Here is a 6,000-nt window from a genome sequence, read left to right on the forward strand (position 1 = left end):
GCTCAGCAATACTACAAACGAGAAAGATCTTGGAATTGTTGTAGATCACAAGCTGAATATGAGCCAACAGTGCGATATGGCTGCAAGAAAGGCAAATGCTATTTTGGGCTGCATTAATAGAAGTATAGCTTCCAAATCACGTGAGGTACTGGTTCCTCTCTATTCGGCCCTGGTTAGGCCTCATCTAGAGTATTGCGTCCAGTTCTGGGCTCCACAATTCAAGAAGGATGCAGACAAGCTGGAGCGTGTTCAGAAGAGGGCAACCAGGATGATCAGAGGTCTAGAAACAAAGCCCTATGAAGAGAGACTGAAAGAACTGGGCATGTTTAGCCTGGAGAAGAGAAGATTGAGGGGAGACATGATAGCACTCTTCAAATACTTAAAAGATTGTCACACAGAGGAGGGCCAGGATCTCTTCTTGATCCTCCCAGAGTGCAGGACACGGAATAACGGGCTCAAGTTAAAGGAAGCCAGATTCCGGCTGGACATCAGGAAAAACTTCCTGACTGTTAGAGCAGTGCGACAATGGAATCAGCTACCTAGGGAGGTTGTGGGCTCTCCCACACTAGAGGCCTTCAAGAGGCAGCTGGACAACCATCTGTCAGGGATGCTTTAGGGTGGATTCCTGCATTGAGCAGGGGGTTGGACTCGATGGTCTTGTAGGCCCCTTCCAACTCTGCTATTCTATGATTCTATGATTCTATGATCCTCCTTTCCATGTGGTCACCCTACCACAGGCCCCTCTCCCACAGGTGCAGGGTCCATCCCATCCCATTCCATGCACGACAGGAGAGAGGCCCACACCGTGTTCAGAAGCAGTGACCAGGGCGCCCCCTGCTGTTTCTCCATGGGCTTGTTAATCTACTTGTTCTAGGCCAGCTCCTGTAACCTTGCAAGCTCCACGACAGGCAGTTATATAATAACAAGTGAAGGTGTTCCTAACATGCCATAATGTACTCTTCTACCTGCTGCCTGGCTGCCTATCGTTAGATACTATAGACCCTGTTCAGATAACATGCTAAGCCATGGTGGGCAAGCATTTTGAAGTAAACGTTGTGGCTTATCATGTCACGTGAACCATGACTTAGCATGTCATGTAAACGATTCCTAACCATAGTGGCTACATAACCATGGTTTCAACATGCTAACCATTTGCTGCAAAAGGTTAGCAGCCTAACCATAGCTTAGCATGTTGCCTAAACAGCCCCATATTAAAATTCTGGAGAAAAGGAGAGGGGGAAAGGGGTGTGTATGTGGGGTGGCTGGTTCTGGCCTTGTCCACCACTGGCACAGAACCTCTGGAAGATGATCACCAAGAAAATGCAGGCCTCCGTGGGAAAAGGTTTCTCCACCCCACATTGGCTTGAATTTCCAAACATACAGCAAATGATGGTTTAGAGTAGAGCTCTTTGCTTTCATTACTCTAAGTGATGGTTTAGAATAGAACTATCTGCCCCACAAACTATGATGTGTCTGTTTTATGATGCAGGGGCCTCTGGAATCGTAACAATAATGGTAGGTTCCCCACTTCCAATGTCCTACCAAACACAACAGCACAAGCAGGAGGAGCAGGGTGACTTTGAGGTAGGGTTAAATGTGCGGATGCATTGTCCCTCCCATCACCTTGGCCTTAGTCACACAATTAATGTGGGAAAGGAACTTACATGGTTCCCAATACAGGTTTTACTGGCTGATTGCAAATTCAGATACCATGGTTTGTTGATTCAGACATTAGGCCAAGCTATTGTTAAGCTTATTTTGCCATGGCTGTGCGTGAGTTGATTTATTTGATAGGCATGATGTCTGAGGACCAAACTAGATACGCAAACAGAGATGTATGGATAGCTTTCTAGACTCTTAACATTTTGTAAATAGAAGCTACAGGGGCTCGTGATCCTGGTTAAGACCATGAGGTAGATGGGGGGGGGGGTGTTAACTCTTCCCCACACACACTCTTTTCCTGATGAAAATTGCTTACCCAAAAACCTACATGCACTTATTTATCTAAATAACAGCTTAAGCAGAGAAATTTCATTAGAGTAATGGCTATTTATTTATACCACCCAATAGCCAAAGTTCTCTGGGCAGTTCACAAAAATCCACAGGGAAAAAAATACAGCATAAAATTTTAAAATATACAAAATTTAAAACAATTTAAACATCTAAAAGCAATTTTAGTAAAATACATTCCCCCATGCTGTTGTTTCATTCTGGACTGGGGGAGGGGGGCACTGAAACTGTTATTTGCAAAAGCTTATAGGGCCAGCACAACCATTAGGCAGAGTGAGGAAGTTGCCTTAGGCAGTTATTTTGAGTATCATGAAAGGGCAGCAAATTATAAGCTATTTATTATTGATATTGATACTGCTAAAGAGAAAGAAGAGTTGCTCATGGAAATTTCTGCCTCAGATGCCAAATAACTTCATTGACCATGAGTACTTATGCACCTTGACTTGGGATTGGGGAGGGGCCATTTACTACTGCTCCACCTCAAGCAGGAAAATGTCTTACTTTAAAGCACTACTTAAAGAGACCACGGAACCAGTCTTGCACCTCCATTGTCATGTCTAGTTTGGCACTCAGTTGTAGCCCTGTTCAGATGTTGTTCATCTGTGTAAAATCAATGCATGAGGAGAAGAAGGGTTCTAGCCTCATGATGGTTTGAAGAGGAGGGCTTCCTACATCCTTCGAGGCTCTCCACATAGGTTCCTGGCTCACGTGCAGAGTCTCCACAGACACATGAGGCTTTCCTATTCAGACTGTTGCCCTACACGAATAGAGAATAATGGAAACAGATGAGGAGTGGGGCTGGGCTAGAATGCTCCTTCTCCTCACGCATTGATTCTTTCTACTCAGATTGAAGGTGCAATCCTATGCATGTTTAGACAGAAAAAAAAGCCCTACAATTCCAAGCGTGGCCGGCCGGGAAATGCTGGGAGCTGCAGGGCTTTTGTCAGGTCTAGCATCTGAACCTGACACCTTCAGGCGGCTACCAGAGTCCTTGAATGTGGACTTACCTGGCAGTGACAACTGCAGACAACCATTTTGGTTGGTAGCCAGAGTGATGCTATGTCAAGCTGATTGTGGGATATTAAAACAGCAACTCACTAGCAGGTAAGCCCATGCCAGGTAGAGGCTACCAACATAGAAGGGGCCAACCAGAGGGCATTTTCCCAAGGGTTCCATCAAACCTGGAGTCGGTCCTGAATTAAGCCCCGGTTGCTATCCTGAAAACAAAGATGATGATCACAGAAGGTTCCAGTGTAGAATTCTATCTGGATCAAAAGTTTATGGACTCTTTCACCAACATAAGGGTGTGTGTATGTGTCTGCTCTGTTTATATGTTTGCAGCTAAACTATTTTTTATTTATGCATAATCCCGTATTTTTAAGGTTTTTAATCTTTGTAAACTACCCAGAGACCTTTAGCTATTGGGCAGCATAGAAATGTAATAAATAAAATGAATGAAAGTATTATTTTACCCATTCTGGATCTCTCATTATTTGCTGTACAAAGAACCTTGACAGGTGCTATAGGGCCAGCATTGTTATGATCATTTATATGGGCAGGTGTTTGGGAGAAAGCAACCGTGGTTATGACCAGTGGCAAGCAAGGGGAAATGGCCTTGTTGTTTGTCCCAAACAGTCTGCAATAGTTTTGGATAAAAGGGGAAATGCAATTCACAACAAACAGTGTAATTCAGCAGCTTCTCTGTTGAATAAATCAATAAAAAGCAGGTTCTTTGTAGGGTTCCATAGAATAAAAGCTAGAAGTTGTTGTATTTAGGGACCAGATCTGTATTTTCATGTTTTCAGTGTTTCAAAGGAAGGAGGGCAAACTGTCTGCACCCAAAATTCACTGTCCAATTATTTGCTGGAACCACAAACATATGGGCCGGGGAGTGTAGGGTGTGTGAAAGGCCTCCAGGGGTCAGCATGCTTCAACCAGCAGCTGTCTGATATCCCAAAAGAGCAGTTCTCCTATGTTACCCTGACATAAGTAGTCAAGTACACCCCTCCTTCTCCTTCCTTATTTGCATGGCAGACTATGAGAACAATGAGGAATCAAGCAGGAAAGAGTCACTGAAGCAAGAGCAAAATCCAAGATGGTTGAGAGAGTCAGAATATGGGAAGAGGGGGAAGCCATTTAAGATGGTCTTAATTGGAACCAATGATCACTGGGGACTAGAACATTCCTACAACCCCAGGTGTCATTCCTAGCACATGTGAACTCATCACAAAGACAGGTTGTCTCTCTAAACATGTGCAGAATGCTTTCTCCTCACCCACATAGAATCACAGCCCATCCCTCCCTCAGAAATGCCTACGACCTGATGGAAACAAGGCTTGCAGGTCAGAGAGCTGATGGTTTTTAGGAAGGCCTGAATTCCTAATGCTTCTCTAATGAGAAAATAACCACTGCAATTCCAGTTCTGTCTACTTTATGTTACACAACTCCCCACCTGTTCCAGGGGAGTTCTCCTGCTGCTGAGGCCAACGTAGGTGGAGTTTCAGGGTTTGACCTGAATGCTGAAACTTCAGGGTTTGGCCTTTTTCTGTTCAGAGGTTTTCCTGTTTAATTCTTCATTGACCCCTGCCCCTGCCCCCACCCACACCCCCAGTCAGTCCATCAGCCTCCACTCTGAGGTCTCAGATACAAGCAGAGATCTCCCCTTGATTGCCCTGATGTCATCACTTGTACCCACCTCCCATTGGAAATGGCCAAGCTTCATCACCTGATCTGCAAAGTACCTCCTCTTGCTTCCTGGCTCCACCCTCTATATCTCAAGGTCTGAGTCTCCGGAGGCCTACAATCCTAAACCTAAATGATCCTAACCCCCCAAAATGGTGTTACAATTTTGGAAAAATATGATAGGCCTCAGTGGAATCAAGGAGAAAAGCAGTGAGATACTTCTTCCTGGTTCCTGATTACCTGTTCAGACTGCAGTGGGAGACTTCATATTTAAATCCTCTGATATGTTTATACATTGTTATGGGCTTGTCTAAATGAGCTATTTATAGCATGTTCGTGACTGGCCACTCACGGATGTTTGTGGGACATTTTGACAATGACGTGAACCTCCTGTATGTCTCCTGCTCCTTCCCCCAGTTATTCCATTTAAAAAAACACCTTGGATATCCTGATCCTTCTGAAATATTGCAGTCTTTCCAATGTGTGCAGCCAAAGTTGTGCTACAAAACACCCATTACAGGGCGCTGTCCCATTCAATACTATGAGAACAGAGAGGAGGGGAAGTTTTCAATTACATGGTCGCCCCTCTCCTTCCATATAATTCAGCTCATTACAATTGCGGAAGAGAAGCAGAAAGCAAAGCATCCATGATTTCCTTTTAATCTAAAGAAGCCCTATATCTCTGCCATTAAGGGATGCAGTCACCAATCACTACCTGAGATAGTTCAGTCACAATAGAACCTTACCACATAGTTATTCTGAATGTAGAGCTCAGCTCTTAGTCTTAGAATGCAGCTGAAGAATTAAAATGGTGTTGAATCAGGCCAAAGACCTACTGAATGTACTTTAGCTTCCTGTTCCAGAGTGTATTCAGAGAGGCATGCCGCCTCTGATACTGGAGGTATCAGAGGTGTGTAGTAGCCATTGATGGCCTTATCCTCCATACATTTCTCAAAGCCCCCTTAAAAACTGTCTAAAGTTGGTGGCTGCCATAGTTTTAACTGTGCAAAGAAGGACTTCAGTTTTTCTGTCCTGAATCTCCCACCATTTCACGTCACTAGATAACCCTGGTTTCTGGTATTATGCGAGAAGGAGGTGTAGGCTCTCCCTCATCCCTGAATATTGAACTGTGAGCTAATACTGTACAATGGTAGCAAGATGGAACATGGTAATTAAATTTCGTTCGTGGGTTTCTAAAAGTGCAGTGTAAGCCTGGCATATATGGATGCCCTTTGACTGAACTTAGACACTAACCTAATTACTGGGTAACTTGCCTCAATTAAGGAGAACAAAATGTGATGCTTAAAT

The sequence above is a fragment of the Elgaria multicarinata genome, chromosome 11, assembly GCF_023053635.1.
Source record: "Elgaria multicarinata webbii isolate HBS135686 ecotype San Diego chromosome 11, rElgMul1.1.pri, whole genome shotgun sequence".
Classification (NCBI taxonomy): Eukaryota; Metazoa; Chordata; class Lepidosauria; order Squamata; family Anguidae; genus Elgaria; species Elgaria multicarinata.